Genomic DNA, 22,511 nt, shown 5'->3' with positions numbered 1-22,511 from the left:
AAAGGGAAGTACTTACCCCTACCTTCCTGGGTTTTACTCAATACTATTCAGAGTTGATGCTAATCCTGGAGGCCCAGAACACCACAGTGGCCAACCAGGCTGTGCTTGGGCTTATGGGGGTCAGACGACACATGAAGTTTGGCTTAAATTGGTCTCATTCTGCGACCAATGGGCCAGGAGGACCTGGCTGCGGTTATTTATCTAGTTTTTGAATGTAGAGTTGGAACAGATATTCATAGCAAGTGGTTTAATCCCACAGGGTCCCCCTGACCCACAGGTGAGGTCTTTATGGCAGGTCAGGCCAAGGTCAAATCTTGAACTATTTTCTCCCACAACCAAAAGGATAAAAGTGATATCATGTCCCTGGGGATTGCAGAGATCGTCACCATCAACTTAGACTTGGGAAGTGCAGGGGTGGTGCTTCGTCCAGACCCATTTAACCCACTAGTTTGGCCAGAAGCCAGAAGCATGCTTAAAGACTAAGGATGATTTTAAACCCAAACACAGGTGGTTGCTAGTCTCAGCTGCTGTTCTAGATGCAGTAACGGAACTAATCAAGTCAGCCAAAATGTTGATTCCTAGGTGCTACTACTCTTCACCTGGGTCAGGAGAAATGTCAGTGTCGAGTCTCATGTCCTTGGGTGCTGGGAACCTCCTTGAATTACTAATCCCCTCCCTCCCACGATAGTCTCTCCTTCTGAAACTTGTCATTAGGATATTTGACATCCTGCACTTACCTAATTTGCCTTCTTTTTTTCTAAGGCTCTCTCTTAGTCTGCTTTCTTTGTTTCTAGTCCCCATTTCCTCAGGATTCTCTTCCACCTTTCTAACGGACGTGCGTGTTCTGCACTGGCTCCCAGATTCTCCCCGTCAACATCAAGTCCTACTTGTTCGCCTTCTAGGTATTCCCTGCTGCCCTAAAGTAAGTCAGTCGCAGTGGAATCTTTGTCTCAGCTGGAAGGCAAACCAAGACACGCTGGTCTGCTAAGTTGCCTTCTCCCACCCCCTCCTTTCCCACTTCCAAAATGATGTTGCTGTCATCTGTTCTCTTTGTCCAGGTGGCCTTTGGAAAAGTCCCTTAATTGTCACTTGAGGGCTTCCCTGGTGGTGCAGTGGTTAAGAATTCGCCTGCCAAGGCAGGGGACACGGGTTCGAGCCCTGGTCCGGGAAGATCCCACATGCTGTGGCGCAACTAAGCCCATGTACCACAACTACTGATCCTGCGCTCTAGAGCCCGCGAGCCACAACTACTGAGCCTGTGTGCCACAACTACTGAAGCCTGCACGCCTAGAGCCCCTGCTCTGCAACAAGAGAAGCCATGACAATGAGAAGTCCGCACACCGCAACAAAGAGTAGCCCCCACTCGCCACAACTAGAGAAAGCCCGCGCACAGCAACAAAGACCCAATGCAGCCAAAACTAACTAAATAAAAATAAATAAATTTATTTTTAAAAAATTGTCACTTGAATGGGTCTTTGAGAGGGAGCAGAGCTAAGCCAGGCTGTTACATTTGCCGTGTTTAACCAGCAGACGTCTCTTACCCTTCACGGTGTCGGCAGCATCCTGGCCCGGTTGTCTGTCCGTTCACGAAGACACAAACAAATGCATTAACACATGACTGAGAACTTGTAACTTCTCCCCTTCAAGGGGAAAGACGCAATTCTGACCTGTCATCTGTGATTCTTCAAAATTTACTGGAGTCCGAAAGGAGGTCTCCATGCCAAGAGGCAGTTAGCTTTGCCCAGGTATGACGGTATTTCATCGCTGCAGCAGTTGGGAGCCCATCACTTTACCGTGGGAAGCGGATGCAGGCTCACAGCTGCTACTCCCCCCCGCGCCCCTGGCAGCCCTTTCATCCCTGGACCGTGAAGCCATCCTCATTAGCACTAAACGTGACGCTGCCACCAGCAAGGTCACTCAGAGAGATGCAGGCTCCTTGATCGCCGCACAACACGAAGAATAATGAAAAGACCAGCTCCCAAATCAGCTTCTGGTGAGGCCCATGGTGCCCTGATGATGACATTAGGACAAGCTAAATTGTTTTCATTAGAACATTAAAATGCAGCCCCTTACTGTAGATGAGAACGGAGCTCCTTGGAGGGGGATTTCAGATGTATGCCTTGTTTCACTGAATTATGGAAAATTAAGGTGCTTCCACCTTTGCTTCCTAAAGGTAATCATGTTCCCTCAATTGGAGGACGGAGCTCGCGTGATGAGGGAGCCAGGAGAAGCGGGGCATACGTCTAATGCTGCTTTCAACAACGGCAATGACAACAAAAATAATACCGTTCATTAACAGCAGAGAGGGAAGAGATATTTATGTATGAAACGGGTGCTTTTGATTTGATCCCTGGAGTGAAATGTCATAAATAGCTGTTAATTTGGGTCTGTTTACTAAAAATTTAATGCCTGCAGAAAATCTATTTGACTCATCAGAAATGTAATAATGTCTACCAGGAAGAAGGCTAGGAAGACAGGAGCAATTTGGGATGAAACCCCAGTGTTTGGGAGCTGGTGTCAGCCGAAGTGCAGCGTAATTAATGTTGATGTGCTTCCCACCGAGCGGATTCAAACCCAGCAGAGCATCAGTTAGAGGGACCAGCCCAATCCTCAGTCCTGGCTGCAGCAATAAACATCTTTTTTTTCCCTAGTACTAAATGTTAATGCTATTAATATGTGGTCCTTGAATATTTTCTTAACTCTCCTGATGAAAGGGGTTAATTATCACGATGATTATTTCATCATATGATCTTGTTGCTCTGCCTGGAAAAACAAAAGACATTTCCTGGCACAAGAGGAAGGATCTCCAAGAAAGTTGTTGTGTGTAGACCCCAGGGAGCTGACTCTGACACCTGGCCGTGCCCCTGATAGTGGTGTCTGCTATGAATGGCTCTGGGGGCAGATCAGGGACCTTTGATCCGGGCTCCTGAGCCAAGCAGAGAGGAACGGAGGCCTTTTGTTTTTCCAGGTCATCCAAAGGCAACACCTCCCTGTGTTCTTTCTGCTCTTCGCATGTTCTTTCCTTCGAGTATTTCAAAAGCTATAGCATCTGGGTCAAGGTATCAGAGAAAGTGACCTTACTTCTGTGTTCCTTTCAGCTGTGCTAGCCCATAAGTGCTGTGGGGTGTCCTGATGGGGACTCCTCCTCACCACCTGCAGGGAGGACCCAGCACCTCCGTGTGACACGTGGAGGAACAGCAGTTGGAGAGCTGCTCAAGGTCTTTACTGGGATGCGCACCTTCAGCTTCATTTCCAAGCTCGTTTGCTTCCGACTGTCCTAAGTCGCTGCCTCAGTCTCCTGACACATCCTTCAGAGCCCACAGGCCTGGGGCCATGCTTCTGGCTGTGGTGGGTCCCTGTCTGGGGACCCCACCTGGTGGCCTGGAGATGAAGGAACTGCCCCACCCCATGGCCTGAGGCTGGCTCAGCCAGACAGGGACTCAGCTCTTACTTTCCACACGGAGACGGAGGAATGGTCTCTGCTCTTCTTTAGGTCATGGGCCAGAGGTCTTGGAGTGAAACCAGTCTCAAATTTCAAACTGTCCACCCTCCACTCAGCCTCATGCGGAGTGCATTTATTAGCATCTAGGGTTTTCCCATCTCCTGGGGTCCTTGGGGAGCTCCATGCTGCGCCTAGAGCAAGCGGCTGGCTGTGGCTCTCTGGAGCTCTCTGGAGCTCCCTCTCTGTCCCAGTGAGGGCATGTTCCCATCCCCTCACTGGGACAGCTTAGCTGCACCCAGCCCCATCCCATCCCATCTCAGATTGGATTCTGCTCAGAAACTGCCTTTCTCCCTGTTTCCTTTCTACTGATGTTGTGGGCACAGAATCTCTCCTCCGCTGGGCTGGAGCCAATCTTCCCAGCCCTGATGACTTTTGCTTTCTCCTCCTCAGCATGATCCTTTGAAGACAGCTTGTGTCCACCTCTGTGCCCCATGCCCAGATGTGATGGAACAGCCCAGCCATCTCAGAAATGCTGAGACTTTCTCATCAGCGTGGACCGCACAGGAGTCAAAGGCCAGCTTGGGTAACCTGCCTCTGGGGAATTGAACAGGTGTTGATGGAAAACCAAGAGGTCTAATCAGAATCAAACACAAAGCAAGACAGAATGCCTACCAGGTATAGTCTAACTTTCTAATAGGGATATGAACAAAGAGCGTTTAAAATAATTGTCAGGGTACCTCCCTGCAAAAGCATCCCCCAACTCAGGTGCTCCAAATATGGGCAGGTGGAGGGTCCAAGCTCCAGGACCCGTGAGATGGAAGGGATGGTGTCTGCTTTCCCAGCTAACAGTCATGGTGCCTGGTGGACGGCAGGAAGGCAACAGTGATGAATGAATAAATGAACAGATACATAAAAATGCAAGATTGAAATAGAAGAAAATTGAAATATCTGCTGCTTCGGACCCTTGTGGTTTTGGCCAAATTCAGCCACTCCCTGCTTCCCACCCAGGATCTCATGGGGATGCTGTGAATCTGCTCTAAGCAAAGCCTTTCTGGTTCAATATCTTGCATTTATTGTCAGTGATCTCTTTGACTTAACAAAAGCTTCTGTAACTTGGATCAGGCTGTCAAGCTGGTTTGCTACGCTTGAAATAAATATATAACAGCCCTTGCATCTTGAAGTTGTCTTTAACTTGGCAGTGGACGCCCAATGGCTACCCAATCGCTGGCACCTAGGAGCTCCTCTCCCCTCACAAAAATACACAAATGAATAAAGAGAAGGAACGAGAAGCCAGTCGTCAGAGCTGGATTTGCTACATCTGGTGGGTGCAAAAGCTGGCTTGTACCAGCTTGAGAGAGCCAACAGCCACGTCTGGTAATGCCACGATGGACACGTGATCAGCCACGGTGGGAGGATTCACACCAAGGACATGGGACCATGCTACAGATCAGGCTTTTAATTTCTGGAGAGTGGGCAAGCCTGCACAGCCTGGACAATTCACACTCTTCCCTTCCTGTGCCTTCCCTTCTCTGCTGATCTGCACCCTTGAACAGACACACTTTCTGCAGGATGCCCTGCACCAGCACGCGTGTGGCCATGGTTTCCATCGCGTTTGTTGGTCTCGATCAGCGATGCAGGGCAACAGTGAAGGCTGAAATAGTAGCCATATGTCATTAAACAGTAGTCTTCCTTCCACGCTGGAACAGGGGTCTTGGGCTCAGCCCAGGACTGGTGGGGGATTCCTGTTTCTAATGAGAAGATTTCGTTAGGAGAGAACATCAATGGATTCCATCAAATGTGCTGATTTCTCTCTGGACAACAGGGCCCCGTGAGGCATTCTTCGCTTGGCAGGACAACAAAGTCCCATCCAGTGGGCTCAGGGGGCATGTGGTTGATCCCATGGCTTTGAGTTCAGCTCTGGACCTCACCATTGTTACAGCAGGCACCCGGACCTCTGTGTTTCTCCGTTTGCTCCCCTTCACTGTGGAGGTTCCGCAGAATCTAGGAGATGAGGAAATACCCCTCAAGGGCTCAGAATGGGGCCTGGATACCCGCTGTGTTCCTGCTCATTGTGTCATTCTGTTATGTTAGACCAGTCCTGCGGATATTATGCTACAGCAAGTGTGGTGAGTCATACAAACAACAGCAAAACCAGGGAAACAATGTGCTGTCTCTGCACCCTTGCAGGGACATCACGACACACATGAGCATCTGAAAAGCGCAGAGAAGCCCTTTGGGGAGTCTCTGACTCACCGCGCTTCCCATCACTCGGCTCTCGGTGACCCCAACGGCGCTGGAGAGCTGGGAATTCGAGAGGCTTCGCAGGAGTCAGGATGAAATTCCCTGGACTTTGGGCAAGCATGTGATGCCCAGTGCATGTAATTCACATCAGGGAACAGGGATGAGGTGGGGGAGTCTCATCAACACCCAAGGGGGGAAGATGAGTAAAGAGACGGGCGAGGACCTCCTGGGGTCCCGGGTGTCCTTTGTCCCAGCACTGGTCCACGGTGTGGCGACATCGGTCCAACGTCCAGCATACTCCTTAACACTTAAAGCAGTGCCATCGTTGCCGAAGGAGTGAATGGACACATGGATGAAGGATGCGAAGGCCGGAGTGTGTCCTGGGGAGGGGGCTCAGAGGAGGCTCAGCACAGGCTGGTCTGACCGTACCTGGGTGGGGAAGCAGAGGCTGCCGGCAGAGGCCGGGAGGAGGCCAGCAGAGCGAGGCCAGCGGAGCGAGGCCATGGGAGGGAGGGCCCTCATGGCAAGACTCTTCCCCAAATAGCATAGGGGCCGAACCACAGCCCCGAGCACAAGGACGGGGGAGAGTGGGCAAGAGGAACGGGCAGGGGGCATCTGAGAGACGAAGGGGGAGGAGGAGCCGGCATGGGTCTCGACTTCAGGAGCCTGGTCTACAGGTGGGAGGGATGGAGCGTGCGTGGGAAGGCTGCTCCTCAATGATTAGGATTTCAAATTGCGGCTGAATCCATCTGTGCCCAGGAGCACAGGAGAGGAGCCCTGGTCAGGGGTGTGGGTCTAAACTTAGAGAAGAAACCCAAATACACAAGGAGAAGTTGGATAGAAAGCATGTTTTACAACATGAAGCAGTTCTCTGAAATGCTTGCTCAATGAGCATCTATTGAGTGAGCCCTGGCCCTGAGGGCAGCCTGTGCAGGAGACAGAGGGGACGTTCCCAGGACTCTTCCTCTTCTCAGTCTGTCGAATGAGCAGGAAACTCCTTTGCTGTGTGTGACAGGCAGGGAGCCTCTGGTCCACGCGAAGACATGGCCGTGGGTGACTGAACTACGAAGAACATTCAAGTTTCTTAAGAGAGGCTGGTCACGGCTCACAGATAACAGAGGAGGGAACCATCATTTGACCCAGAGAAATCAGGGTGGGCTTCATGGTGGAGGAAACATCTGAGGAGGATCCCAAAGTTCCAAGTCACACATTGTGAGCTGCACAAGGTTATCAGGGAAAACGTTTCCCTCACCCCATCCTCGCCCCTTCTGATACCCACACCCCCATGCCTGCCATTTCCTGCACTTCCATCTATTTTCCCATGAACCCAAAAGGAGAGATAGCAGCAATTAATATTTTTATGCAAATGTTCTGTGCCTCGGGGCACATCCTTGCTGTGATTTATGAACAATGATTAAAAATAACTCATTTAATGTAATCTAACATGAACAAATACGGGAAGACAAGATTAAATTAAATTTCTTCCCCCTGGAAAAAGAACTTTGAAGGTCACCATCCTCTTGGAAATAAAAATGGCCTCCTTCATTGGTGTTCAAGGTTTCAGGCCCCAAGATGAAGTTTTAAAAATAAAAGGAGCTGCATTTCATATGTTGTCCTGCATTTAAGTCTGCTTCTTGTTCATCTTCAGTCACCTTTCAACATCTCTGAGCTCTTTTTCTGTCCACAGAGCAAGGTTTTGAACTGGGATGAGCTGGTAAGTTTTAAAAGCACAACCATCTCCCCTGGACCCAAGGGGCCCCTTTCCAGAAAGCACTGTGTCTGAAGGAACAGCCCCAGTCATAGACCAACAGGTCTTCTGTGCTTTTACCTGCGTGAAAATGACTGAAGCTTCCAGCTGCAAACTTCACATAGGATTTCCCAGAAACACAGGAAGGATGGAAATCCATAACTCAGAATGAGGTCTCCAGCTCTCCAGGCCGGGGCCTGAAAGTACGTCACCGTTTGCATTTGATTAATCGACACTCTTACGTGATAGAGGGGCACTTAAATGGGAAAAACACAGGGAGAGTGCTTTGCATCAGGAAGTCATTCTTAGTCTGAGAACTGAGAGCTGATAGGAAGTACGTTATCATAGGATGTAGCCATTTATTTATTTATTTTAATTGAAGTATAGTTGATTTACAGTGTTGTAAGGAAGTAGCCATTGAAACATTTATTTGCCATCTGGAACTGTGCAAGTCTGCTCAGGCATCTTTTTTTTTTTTTTTTTTTAATTGAGGTATAGTTGGTTTACAATGTTGTGCTACTTTCAGGTGTACAGCAAAGTGATTTAGTTATATATATATATATATATATATATTTTCAGATGCTTTCCCCTTATAGGTTACTACAAAATACTGAGTAGAGTTCCCTGTGCTATACAGTAGGTCCTTGTGGTTTACCTATTTTATATATAGCTCTGTGTATATGTTAATCCCAAATTCCTAATTTATCCCTACCCTGCTTTTCCCCTTTGGTAACCATAAATTTGTTTTCTGTGTCTGTGGGTATATTTCTGTTTTGTAAATAAGTTCATTTGTATCATTTTTTATTAGATGCCACCTCTAAGGGATATCATACGATATTTGTCTTTCTGACTTACTTCATTTAGTACGATCATCTCTAGGTCCATCCATGCTGCTGCTAATGGCATTATTTCATTCTTTTTTGTGGCTGAGTAGTATTGCATCGTAGGGTGTGTACCACAGCTTTATTCAGGCGTCTCATCACCGCTGTGGCTACACACACAGGAAGATGTGACACACCATCACTCCAGCGAGGCGTGTCCCGAGTCAGACAGCAAGAACACACACTGTCCCAGACGCCACCCGTGCTACCAACCGGCCAGGGGGCCAGGCTTCAGCAGGAAGGAGGAAGGATCCGCAGCCCGGGGGCATCTGTGTTCTGTGTCTCAGCATCCCTTCAGCCTCCTTCCCAGAAAGTACTGACGTTCTGGGTTTCTATGGGTTTTTCAATTATTTTTATTTTGTTAATTGAAGTATAGTTGATGTACAATATTGTGTAAGTTACAGGTGTACAATATAGTGATTCGCCATTTTTAAAGGTTATACTCCATTTATAGTTATCATAAAACTTTGGCTGTATTCTCTGTGCTTATTTATTTTCTACGTAATAGTCTGTACCTCTTAATCGCCTCCCCCTGCAGTGCTCCTCCCCCCTTCCCACTCCCCACTGGTAGCCACTAGTTTGTTCTCTATATCTGTGAGTTTGCTTCTTTTTTTGTTGTATTCACTACTTTGTTGTTATTTTTTAAGATTCTACATATAAGTGATATCAGACAGTATTTGTCTTTCTCTGTCTGACGTACTTCACTTAGCATAATACCCTCCAAGTCCATCCATGTAGCTGCAAATGGCAAAATTTGATTCTTTTATATGTCTGAGTAGCATTCCATAGTGTACGTGCGCATGTGTGTGTTTGTAAATATATAAACCACGTCTTCTTTACCCACTCATCTGTTGATGGACACTTAGGTTGCTTCCATATCTTGGCCATTGTAAATAATATTGCAATGAACATTGGGGTGCATGTATCTTTTTGAATTAGTGTTTTTTTGGGGGGGGGGTGTTTTTTGGATATATACCCAGGAATGGAATTGCTGGGTGATACGGTAGTTCTATTTTTAGTTTTTTGAGAAACCTCCGTACTGCTTTCCACAGTGGCTGCACCAATATATTATGTTTCTTGTCTCATCTCATGATGGCACCAGTGGGCCTTTATTTCCAAGAACATGGGCTATGACACCAAGAATCCCAGGCAGGTAGAACACAGGAAATGCAAGCCTCCATGTTGGAGCACCCATCAAAAGCATCACGAACCTCAGACGCCCCAGCAACTACTGTTTCTTTACGATGACAGCTCTCCATCCGTCGATTCAATCATCCTTGCACCAACCCCCCCACCCATTCACTCAGACACCTGACTGCACACTATCCACGTGGGTGCTGGGCACCAAGTGGGTCGCTCACTCTGCCCTGCTGTCTGGCTGGGAAGCAAGAGGAGAAATCATTTATTTCTCAAGAGCTCCCTTTATGTAGACAACATGTCAATACTACCTCACTTAGTACCCTTAAGGACTCATAATAACTCGTATCTGAATAATAATCATAGTTATATTTCATTGAATTGAACTTATTCATCCATTCACTCATTCAACAAATACTTACTGGGCATCTACTTTGTTCCAAGCAGTCTTCTAGGTACTGGAGACACAGCATGGACCATAGAGAAAATGATATTATCCTCACTGAGTTTACATTATCATGGAATACCAATTATGCAGCACTTTCTGATATTCACTGTCTGTAACATAAAACACTGCCCCCGTTTCATCAATTCTAGGAAGATTCTTTGTTCACTTTTTAACATCTCTGAAGCCTGGATGTGTTTTGTCATGCCTGTTGGCCAGAGGGTGGTCTTATCATAGTGGTCATTGCCTGGACGTGTGCACTGAAGCTTGCAGAACAGGGGCAGTGGCTTGGAAGGAAATCCCCGACACCCAAGTGGATCACTCCCTTAAGGCATGATACACGAACACTTGTGATGGTATAGAGGAGGAAGTGGTGTGGAAGAACAAAAATACAGGCAATTCTTTAAAAGTTCCTGAGAATCAGACTGCAAATATGAAGCAGTGTTAAGAATACTAGGGTTGGTGGGCAGACAATGGCCTCCAAGGATGTCCATGCCCTAATCCCCAGATCCTGTGAACTTGTTAGGTTACATGACAAAGAGGGATTAAGGTTGCAGGTGGAATTAAGGATGCTTATCAGCTGACCTTGAAATAGGGAGAGTATCTGGCTGGCTTTGAAGGGGAGGCAGGAGCCGTGAGCCAAGGAATGCGCCCACCTCCGGAGGCTGGAGAAAGCAAGGAAGCACATGCTTTCTGGAGCCTCCAGAAGAAACCAGTCCTGCCAACACCTTGGTTTTAGCCCAGGGATGTCCACATCAGATGTCTGACCTACAGAATCATAAGGTAATAAATTAGTGATCATTGGTTACAACGTTGATTGGAAATGAATACCAGTGCATTACCAAATTGATTTCGCTTCTATTTTGTGAACACACAAAAGTGATATAGGATAAAAATCTATAATACGCAGACTAATTCTAAGTGATAGGAGAGCATTGCATCTAAGTACCATTGGGAGACTTTTTTTCTTGCTTATGGTACAGAAGTGATCAATGTCAATCAAGGACACCTTAGATCCAATGAATAAGTAACAACAAAGCAACAAAGTTATCCATATTGCCGTCTTCAGATGTGGAAATGGAGGGTAGTGAGCAAGGAGCCATGATCTCATTCCTCAGCCTACCCCCAAGCCCCTGTCTCCCCACAGCATCCTTCTGGCCTGAATGGTTGTGCCCAGGTCTCAGAAGGAATATATTGACCTTGGATCTCAGACTTAAGGGGCATCTGGGGGACTTGGAATCTAAGCCACAAGATGTAAAGGGTGTGGGGCCCATCCTTGTTATCCGGCCCCAAAAGAGGAGGGCTGTGCTGGCCAAGCTTCGTCCCCCAAAGTCAGCCTGGTGTCCTGTCCCTCCCGCACAGGATACTGGGGCCAGCTATGACTTTGAGAGTTCAGATGGATGTGTTTATCTCTTGGTGACCTGGAAAAATGAAAACCTTCATTGCTTACGTCCCTGGGTTGGATCTCTGAGCTGTGTTTTCTAAGAGACCAGGCACCGAGCATGAGTTTGCTCTTGCAGTTCACCGGCAGTGACCCCCCCCTGGAAAAAATTCTCACAAAAATGTCACTTAGGAATCTTTATGACTCAAGCCATTCATTTGTCTTCCCAACAGGTCAGCTCTTGACTACCTGTGAAAAAGATTTTTCAGAAAACCTTCTCAAATGAACCCTTAATTCCTTTTCTCTAACAACTTAGAAGAACAAAACTTTATGGAGTTGAAAAGGAAAAGCAGGAGGAGGCAACTTTCTTGAGGCCCCATGGGCACAATGTGCACCTGCACTCCCTCTTCCCTCCCTAATGGGCACCTCTTCCCACCGTGAACATCTGGCAGGTGCCTTCAGCAATTCCCCCTCGCTGAGATCCCTCTCTCCTGGAGGTCTCCAGAAGCACAAATTATGTGCTGACCCACCTGGAAGTGAGTTGCATTCACCCTGGACCATCCTTGATGGGGCACGAGTACCACGGAGCTTTCTCACTGTCACTGAGGGCCCAGGACATCTCCCAGGAACCAGAAACCAGAAACATGCCCTCGATCTGGGCTGCCAGGCACCCACCTGATCTTCACTGGTGGGGCGGGGGCGCTGAGACTGCCTGCTCCTCTCTGCTACTCCGGCCTCTTCCCAGGAGCCTTGTCTCAGACAGAAATTATGATGAATTCCCTGCAAAGGAACAGCTTAAAAGAGAAAAAATAACAGAAGACAGGCTGCAGTCTGACCCCTTCCAGGGCTGTGTAACTAACTCCAGGCAAACCATCGGTCCTTCTGAGCACTTGCGTTCCTCATCTGTAAAATGGGGATAATCATGGCCACCTTATACACCCTCCAAGACTGTTTGACATAGAAAGTTGCAGCTCTTAAAAATAATAGATCTGCAAGTGGATGTGAATGCCTGCCTGTCAGGGGTCTGCTGGAGGAAGCAAAGGGATCCAGGGATCAAGAATCAGCTCCTTGAGCCCAGGTCCTGCTGACTCTACTTGCTCCTTTACGGGGGGCGGGGGGGGACAGTATATCCGCCACATCCTGGGGCACCCGCTCCCCTGACTGGGCTGGCCCTGTGATGGGTCTGTGAGCCCCAGATGGCTGGAGATCCCACCGCAATAGTGGTGGCCCCCAGTCCCTGTCATGATGAGGTCTTTACACCGTCGGTGGCCATTTGTGATTTTGAATAGATGCCTGAGCTATGGGGAAGGTGGGAACAGTAGGGCAGCCTCTCCTGTGTTCCGGAAGGTCCTGCTCCAGCATCCCCTGTGCTGAGAGAGCCCTGTGGAGAGAGAAAAGGGAATCAGAATGTCTGTCCCGGGAGTATTAATAGTGGAGTTTGGGGCGGTGGGTGGTGGGTGGGGAAGACAGAAATGATTGGGGCCATGAGTAGAGTCAACACCAAATTCCTCGCAAGAGCTCATTTCCCAAGCACACACTCTCCTTGACTATGCAGGGCCCTCACTTGGGAGGAATGCGAGCCCCACCCTTCTGTGGTTTGAACCTGAAGGAATGAAGGCAAGCAGGGGTCAGGAGACTGGGTTCTTGCCAGCTTGGTCTCTGATATGAGTCCCACATAAGCTGTAGAGAGGACACGCAGAGCTCTTGCGTACCCGTGGACCCTCACGTGGAAGGGCAGGGGTACCGGGGCCCAATGCTGGCAAGGACAGTCCCAGGGTGGGAGGAAGAGGGCGCTCCCTCCCGATGCAACCTCTGAATGCATCCGGCCCCCCAGCCTTGCCAGCTGCCTCGAGAAGGCCTGCGTCCTCCTGGGAACACTGGTCACGGGGCTGCACCTCGCCAGGAGTGGAAGGTATGCAGTGGGTCAGCCGAGGCTAATTTGATTGGACTGGACCTAGGAACCACATCTTCAACAGCCCAGTGCTTGGCCTGAGCTTGTGGTCGAGGAGGACGACCCTGATTTTGGAGAAGGGGCTGGAGGGGAAAGTACGGGTGCACACAGAAGGTCAGGTAGAGATGTCACCAAACAGCCAGACGCCTACAGGATGGTCCCTTTTCAAAGGAGGGTGTGTCCTGGTCACAAACACCTGACACGTTCATGTCCCAGGAAAGAGGAGACCAGGATTGGTGTTCTCCAAACGTTAGAGCAGAAGAGATGGCCACTGTGGGGGTGACGGGACACCCTCCTTGACCAGCTAATGTCACCCCCTGTGAACCCTCTCCTCAATTGTGTTCCATCTGTGGGCTTCGTATCACCCAGTTTTAGCAAAAATCCTGTCAAGTCGATTTAGCCAGAATCTCTTACCCTCCGTATCTAATCAGTTTCTTCATCCTCACCATCTTCTCAGTGGTGCCAGGTCACCCTCAGTATCTGACCAAAGTCCTCATCCCACCCCCTACCAGGTGATGTCTGGTCACCCTGGCCTGCCCCCAGCAAAGAATGACCCTACCATCTCAGTTATTTTCAAGTCACCTGCAGCCTGCCCCTGGGCTGTAAGTCCCCACTTTTCCTTGTTGTTGTAGCAATTGAACCCAGTTCCACACCAAGGTCTCTTTTCTCCTCTTGCAATAATTCCTGAATAAAACCTGTTTTTACCACTTTACTATCTGGCTCTGGTTTCCTCCAGCAGGAGAGGCTGAGGTGTGCCCTGCAGCAGACAACGGCAGAAGGGGACACCCGGGCAGGACACTGACACAGAAAGGGCAGCAGTGTCCCAGGCAGTCCCAGCAGCAGCAAAATCAAGAATAACACCCAAGTTAATAATGACATGGCAGTACTCTAGAGCCCCAGAAGAACACAGGTACAGGACACTTTAGAGACAATTTGGCAAAAGTGAAAAGGATTATTAGGACTGAACCTCAGTGAGGGCGTCACTTGTTCGGGGTCGGTGCCAGAGGCAGGACCCAAGCCCGATCCTGGGACCTGCGCCTTATCCTGAGTGCTCTTCTTCACACCACAGGCTCTCCCTGCCCTGTGGACAGGAGCAGGAGTGGTCCAAGCCCAGGAGCCTGCGGTGGGACAAGGAGCCTTGGGCAGCGGAGGCAGGGACCCCGGCCATCGTAGGGCTGGCAGGAGTGCGGGAGCACGGGAAGGGGATGGCCAGGCTGGGCAGCTCCTCCAGTGCCCGCCCAGGGCAGGCCGGCTGGACGGGAGAATGGATGCGGGAGAGGAAGCCGATTTCAGCCAGGAGGAGGAAGGAAAGGCAGAAAATGGGAAGCAATCGGAACGCTGCCAGGGCAGAGAGAGGATAAATCGAGTCCATGGTAGAAAACAGAGCCCCACCTGAGGTCCGGGTGGAAAAAAGGAAGAAAGATGAGGAAGACTTTGGGGAAATTCGGGGCTGGCAGAAAGCCCCCTCGGGACACTCCCAAGATTATCTATAGGACACGTAGAGCCAGAGGCAAGAGAAAGTAGAAGCTCTGAGTAACTGAGGCCAGCATAGGCTTGTCCCCACCACGTTCCCAAGAGAAGCCCTTGACTTCTCCATCACTCCCTCGGAGCTTCGCGATCTCAGACCAGGTCCATCATTTCTTTGAGCCTCTTTCTTCTTCTGTAAGCACATGAACAATAACATGTGCTTTTTGCAGACACCTTCTTTCACTCATTCATTCATTTATTCAAGGATGAATAAACTCTCCAGCATTTGAATCGCATGCACTATAGGAGTAACTGGGTAGGAAAGACTCATTTCCTCCAAATACCCAGCATGAGAGCCTTGGCACCTGGAAAGTGCCCACCTGCTTGCTTCCCTGGTAACTTTATACTGATAATCGTTTTGAGCCAGGAATATGTAGAGCTGTGACTTCACAACCTGAGATTTATGTGTCATTAAGCTCCCGCAGCACCCACCCTGCTCTGCCAGAGGAAATGGGGGGTGGGGAGCTGGATGGGGGGGGCTGTCTTCCACTGTCCCAGGTATGAGTGGCTGGGTGCCTGCAGAGCCCTCAGAAAAGGGCAGAATTGCTGGGAAATAGGTGCAGGGGATCCCAAGGAACGGCAACAGATGCCTGGCTGCCCTGGCTCGCGGGGATGGATTTAGAACATCTATAATCTGTCGGGGAATGGAATCCAGTGCTGATTCTTGCCCAGAAATCAGTTCAGTGGGCACGAGGTGGTGGATCCTTCAACAGAAGGGCGCTCTGTTAGTCAGGGCCCACTTGGTTGCAAGCAAGATACTCACCTTGAAGTTGCTTAAGGAAAAACCATGTCAACTCATTAGACATTTTCTAGAAGAAATAAACAATAAACCCCAGGAATATGGACACGGTGTGATTCTAGGTGCCTTGAGGTCTACAGCTAGTAATTCCCACATCCTTGAGTCTATATTTTAATATTTAATTTAAGGAGGAAATTTCATCTTTTTTTAGTGTATTGTTTCAGCCAAAAGTCTAGAGAATAATGAATATTTTCATACCCACTGCTTGGTTTTCTGTGTTTGGTTTAGATGACTTTCTTTAAAAACAAAATGTTAATGAGAGAATTGAAGCATCCTATTTACCCCTCTCTAATCTCATTGTTTTGCATTTTTTTAATTTTAGAAGAATTATTTACATTCTTTAACATATTGGATTTATACATTGAAATTCATACTTCTGATCACCATTACGTTTTTGAGATTTACATGTTTGTATCCAACTTTGATACTTTCAGGTATAATTTGCACATCCTGTGTCTTATGTAAGATCCCATTCCCTAGCCAGAAGTGGTAAAGATATGATGCTGAACTCGGAAAGCTTGAGGATTGTGTGTTTCTCGTTTATATCTTTAATCGACCTGGAATTTAACTTGATGTATGATGTGAGGTGGGATCTATTGCATTTTTTTAACATCTTTATTGAAGTATAATTGCTTTACAATGATGTGTTAGTTTCTGCTTTATAACAAAGTGAATCAGCTATACATATACATATATCCCCATATCTCCTCCCTCTTGCGTCTCCCTCCCACCCTGCCTATCCCACCCCTCTAGGTGGTCACAAAGCACCGACTATAGAAATGATCCCTGAAAGTATAATCTTTATTGCATTTTTATTTCATATGGAAAACCTAACACCCCAAAACCATCTATTGAATGGTCATCCTCTGCCTGCTGATGTGTAGGGCCAGCTCTGTTTCACACCAACATACACAGGGACTTGTTTCAGGGCTCCTTGTCCCATTTCCCTGTTTGTCTGTCCCCACAGCAATATCATACTGTCTTCATTACTATTGTTTTACAATAAACATTGATATCTGGCAGGTAAATGAGGCTGTAACACAACAGAATACTAAATGTGCTAACAGTAACCACACACATCTCTGTCCATCTTTCTAAACTGTAATTCAATAGCGAAGATAAATAAAGACATGTTTAGACAAAGCCTTTACCTCTGTGTGCTTCCTCCTGGTTAATTTCCATAGTTTTATCTTTCCGTTTGTTAAGTCTCTTTTACGCTGTCTCTAATATGGTGCTCAATATGACCAACGAGCTTTAGATTTTGCATATGTGTATAATTTTTATTTCTAAGACTTTCTATTTGATTTTTCTGCAAATCTGCTTATTGATTTCTACTTTATACTTTTATGCCCTTAATCTGTCCGATTATATTTATTTATATTCTTTTTCAGGTTGTTCTAACCTGGTTCCTCCTATCTGCTAAGGGGACACCTGAGTGGGACCTGAAGCCTGGGAGTGAGTAGATCCCACGTGTGTGAAGGAGGAGAATTCTGGCCAGAAGGAGCAGTGGCGCCAAGGTTGAGAGGGACGTGTGCCCGGGTGGTTCAGAGAGGAGGTGAGCGCAGAGGGACAGCCAGGGGCCAGCTCACGGAGGCCTGTAAGACCAGACAGACCTTGGACTTCAATCCAAGGGAGCTGGAACACCGCTGGGGTGTTTTAAAAGAGGGATATGATCTGGCCAACTTCCACTCATCGTTCCAGTGGCTGCTTTAATGTAATTTACAAAAAATGCCTGACTCTGCTCCTCTGCTTCTCACTCAGCATCCCAGCCCCACTGACTGCTAGCACTTGGTTCTTTCCCTGGCATCTGCTATGGCAATGAGCAAGTCCTCATGCGTCTCACCTTCTGCACATACAGTCTGCACGTAGGTAACTTTGTGGGTTCTTTAATGCTTGTCTCACAACTAAGCTGCACACCCAAGAGGTCAGACCCATCTGTCTGGCCAGGGGCTCTGTAGGTCTGTCTGCTCTCAGCCTTAATGTCTATCCCCTCCTCAAACCTCCCTGCTGTGCCTCCTTTGACACCATACCCCTGAAACGGCCACTCTGCGTGCTCAGCGGCTGGACCTCTCACCCACTGTGTGACTATGGGAATGTTTTTCCATGGCACTACATTTTAGCGTCACCCTCTGTAAAGTGGGAACAATAACATTACGAACCTCACAGGGTGCTGTGCAGTTTGGGTGAGTTCTGAGAACACAGCTGCTAAGTTCTCAGTACATGATCTTGGTTCCCATCTTGTTTCCTCTGTGTCACTGCATCAGTGTGCTGGGACTGCTGGGACAGGATACCATACACGACACCTGCTATGGCATCTCTCCAGCAAGTTTTAAAAATTTTTTGTTGCTATATTTTTCAGTTATATAATTTCTGATTGTTTTTTACAACTTCTCTCTCTTTGCTGAAACTGTTTTTATTATTAGTTTCAAGAAAATTTATAACTGATTATTGATGCATTTCTATGATGTCTGCATTGAAATTTTGTCAGATAATTCCAGCATCACCTTCGTCTTGGTGTCGCTGTGTGTTAATTATCTATTCTCATTCAAATTGTGATTTTCCTGGTTCTCGGAGAGATAGGTAATTTTCAAGTGTATCATAGACATTTTGTCTATTATGTTAGGAGACCCTGGGTCCTATTTAAATCTTTTATTTTAGCAGGCGGTCACCCTGTTTACATTAGCACACAGGTCCTGGCCTCCTTTGGGAGGTGATGGTTCCAACGACAGTTTAATTTCTGGAGTTTTTGCTGTGTTGTTTTGGGCTGCTTGGCTTACCTGGTGCTGTTGGAGTACTGTTGGTTCCACATGAGGGGCTGAAGGGGTTTCTGCAGACCAGCCCCTGTGTGTCTCTTGATGGTGGAGGGAGGTCTCGGCATTCCCTGTCCAGGCAGTCATTGTGGGGAGAACCCTCGCTGGTGTCCCCAGGCTCCCCACTGTCGGGGTGGAGAAGGGATGTCTCAGGGCTGCGGGGACCAAGAGGGCTCCCAGGCTGCACCATTTGCTTTGCTGTGGTCCCTCTTGCGCTGCCCCCAGCATCCCTGTAGGTCTAGGTTGGGGGCAGCCTCAGGTCTGGTGGGGAAGGAGAGTGTCTCCCCCGGCTACTTATTTTTGGCAAAGCTTCCGATTGATCCCCTTGGCAGTGGTTCTGGGATCCCCTGGTGCTGCTGGAGGACTCGTGCTTGATCCAGGGGAGAAATGAGTCACCTGGGCTGGCTTCTGCTGCTCAACTGGGGGATGGGAAATGCCAGGGTCCCTTTCTTCTGTGGGTGAGGAGACAGGAGGCCTCCTGCCACTGTGCTGTCCTTCCCTTCCTTGGGGTCCTAACCCATTTGCCGGCCTCTTGCAGATTTTCAGCGACCCCAGGGGTCACCTCCTGCATTATCTCCAGATTGTAGTTGTGCTGCGCAGAGGCACCCTCTCGTCCAGACCAAAGTCCTCCTTGTTTCTGTGGGCCCGTCTCTTCTCTGAGCTCTCGACTCCTTCGAGACTCTGTCAAGGCCCCTCCTTCATCTCTCCTTTTCCTCTGGCTACACGTTCTCCTTGGGTCACCCACCTGCTCCCCTGTCTTTAGGTAACACCCGCCTGCCGATGACTCCCAAGTCCCTCCCTGCAGCCACAGCCTTGAGCGCTAGACACGTACATCCATCAGCTACTTGCACGGCATTTCTCATCTGATGCTTAACTGCATCACACTCTTACCTGGCTAAGCAGTGCCATTGATTTTAGCCCCTAGATCCACGATGACTGTAGCTTTCTCCACCTTAGAAAACTGTAGCCTACCACCCCATTGTTCTGACCTGAAACCAGGGAGGGTCATTGAACGGCGTCTTCTTTGCAGCCCACACACCATGCATTAGTGTCCCATCCCCTCTACTCATGGTCACAGCTACGACCTCAGTCCCAGCCACCTCCTGCTTCACTCGGACAGCCTCCTCTTGGGTTTTCCTGCGTCCTCTCTTCTCTACAGCAGCCGAGTGAATGGTTGGACGCATAAAGCACCCAGGTCACAGCTCTTGTCAAAACACCCTGGTGGTTCCCATCACACCAGAAGCAGAGCCATAGGAGCCCAGAGACGCAGACCTGGTCCTCACTTGATGTCGCCTCCTCCTTTTCTCCCCTGATTTACAATATGCCCCAGGTTGGCCTCAGACCCCACAAAACTCATTTGCAGTCCAGGGTGTCACTTCACGTTCTTTCTGTTTGGGATGTTTTCCCCCAGATTTCCTGTGGCTGCTCTCCTTTCAGGCCCCGACCAACCGTCCCCTTCTCAGAGAACCCTTCTCCTGTGGACCCGAAACTCTACTCAGTATCTCCTCCTTCCCCTCCCTCAGGGACCGTCCTCTGGGACGTTACCTAGCCTGATCTTTCCCAAAGCACAACAAGTGCTGGACGTCCACTATTTGTTTACATATTTAATGTGCTCATTATCCGTTTCCTCTCACACGGACCCACACCCTTGGAGTCCAAGGGCCCTGTTTGTACCATCCACTACTGTCTCCTCACCTCCCACAATAAATGTTGGCTGGAGAGTGAATACAGTTAATGAGAGCACCAGGTGTGCCGGGCAGGTGGTAAGGAGCCAGGCAAGGTATCTGAGCAGAATGCCAGCATCCTTCCCACTGATCAGTTTCCTCTCGGCTCAATCGTGAGCCTTTCCTCCAACCTTGGAGCGACCTCTCCAGTGGAGAGAAAGAGCGAGAGAAACACGGGTGAGCAGATTGAGGGGCTGGGGAGGGAGGAGACAAGGCTCACAAAGAGCTGGCTTGGTTTCTGTTCTTACCGGACCCTGTCCCAGCACCCAGATTTCTGGAGGCCCTACGAAGCTGAGCCCCTGTCTCCAGTTGTGTTTCTAAACCAGACCCAACGGGACAAGGCTCCACTCACAGGTGCCCCAGATCTGGGGGCCAGGGCTCTCAGCACATGACTGTTTTGACTTCTCCAATTCACAGACATCTGGCCAGACCAAGGTCCCCACATTTACTATGGGGGGAGGTAGAGAGAAGCAGGGGGGGGGGGAGGGAGGAGCCCTGGTAGGGAGGGAAGGGAGAATCCAATAAGCAGAAAGAGGCAGAGGCAGGATGGGAGACATAAAATGAGAGAAATAATTCTTAAATTGGATGCTGGCTCTGGCATGGGTTTTATAGCATATTATGAGATTCTAATGCAAACCAGTGTCTCTAGGTTTTTGTTTTTTTTTTTTTTGGTTTTTCTTTTTTTTGGTTTTTTTTTTTTTTTTTTTAATGTAGAAAACCGACTGAATGATCAGCGTGGAGATTCACAAATTTGAACTCCTGCAGATCTAGTGTTCGGGAGTAGTGGGTTGTTCTTTTCTTACCTCTGCATCCCCTAGTCTTCAGTGTGTGTAGCTCTCAATGGGGAAATAATCTTCCCTTTGATTTCAAACGGTCTCTGAGTCTTTCAGAATCCTTGGGGCTGTGGTAGGAAGTTGGTAAGTCATTCACTCCAGAGCCTGGCCTGGTAGATATGGATTTATAGACACAATGTCTGTAGAAAAAGAGTCTCTGGACCCAGAAGGACTGTGAAGCAATTTCACTGCAAAACATGGTCTTTTTTATTAGCCTCATCCATTCATTCATAAGCTATGGTATCGCAACTGTGCAAAGACCCAGCCATCCATCCCCTCATTCATCCAGGGACAGGAATTGAATATCTATTGTGTGAAGAGGACACACGGGGCTTTGTGGAAGATGGAGGGGCAAAGGAGGCTTGCCCGCTACTTGGAAAGACCAGAAACAGAGTCTGCAGCCACTGAGGACCATTGCCCGTTGCGTGATTTCCCAAGTGTAAAACAAGGCGGGCACCTGCTGATTATGCGAGTCTAGTGATGTACTTCGGTCTTGAACCTTTCCCGATGACCCCAGCTCTTCAGGTCTGACTTCCCCCAATGACTGTTGAATATATTTGCTGCATAGTTAAGAGAAAACTATTTTACTCACTAACTTAATCACTTAAGACATATACTCAATGATTTCTTTTTTTTTTTATCTGATACAAAATTTCAAACGTACCTGAAAGTAGAGAGGTCTTATTTTTCACATTTACTTCATTTATTCGTTTGTGAATTTTCCCTTTTTTAAACCTATTTTTTTTTTTTTTTGCAAATGCCAGATATTGATTGTATCATTTCACTCATAAATGTGTCAGCGAGTATCTCTGAAAAATGGGCATTTTCATTTATAAGCAAACCCCATATCACATCTGACACGATTAATAATTTCTTGCATTTATCCAACCCACAGTCCAGACTGTTCCTGAGTGTCTGTATAGGGTCGGTTTGTTTGAATCAGAATCCAAACAAGGTTGATACATTGAATGTGGTTGTTAAATCTCCTAAGTACCTTTATTGCTCCGGCGTCTCTCACCCCCTTTTATTTGGTACATTAATTTGTTTTAGAATTTAGATCAATTGTCCTGTATAACATGAACCAAATGGGATTTGTCTGTTTGCTCCTCGTGGTGTCATCAGACTGATCTTCTATTCCCCATTTTTTTGTAAATGGAAGGTTAGAGGCTTGAGTCGTTTCAGATGTAATATTTTGGGGAAGAATACATTACAAGCAGAGCTGCATGATCCCCGCTGCATTACATCAGGAGACACACTTTACGACCGTCTTTAGGGATGTTAAGATCAGCCAGTGGTTTTAAGTGGTAGCATCTTGATCTTCCTATTATCAAGTTTACTGTCCTTCACCTGATGGATTCACCCATTGATAAGCATTGCCTGGATCGATTAATTCTACAGAGGCTGCAAAACAGTGATTTTAAACGTTCTCTAATTCCTTCTACAGTTCACCACTTATGGCTTGAATGAATAAAACTACAAGGGACTTTTACATGTACTCAGTGGTGTATCAGTACACTAATTTCTTTTTATGTGCAACGGAGAAAGGAGCTGAGCCTTTCTAGCTCTGCATTTTCCCAAGAGGATGGATGCTCA

Source organism: Eschrichtius robustus, chromosome 13 (assembly GCF_028021215.1).
Source record: "Eschrichtius robustus isolate mEscRob2 chromosome 13, mEscRob2.pri, whole genome shotgun sequence".
NCBI lineage: Eukaryota > Metazoa > Chordata > Mammalia > Artiodactyla > Eschrichtiidae > Eschrichtius > Eschrichtius robustus.
Note: the sequence above shows the minus strand (reverse complement) of the source record.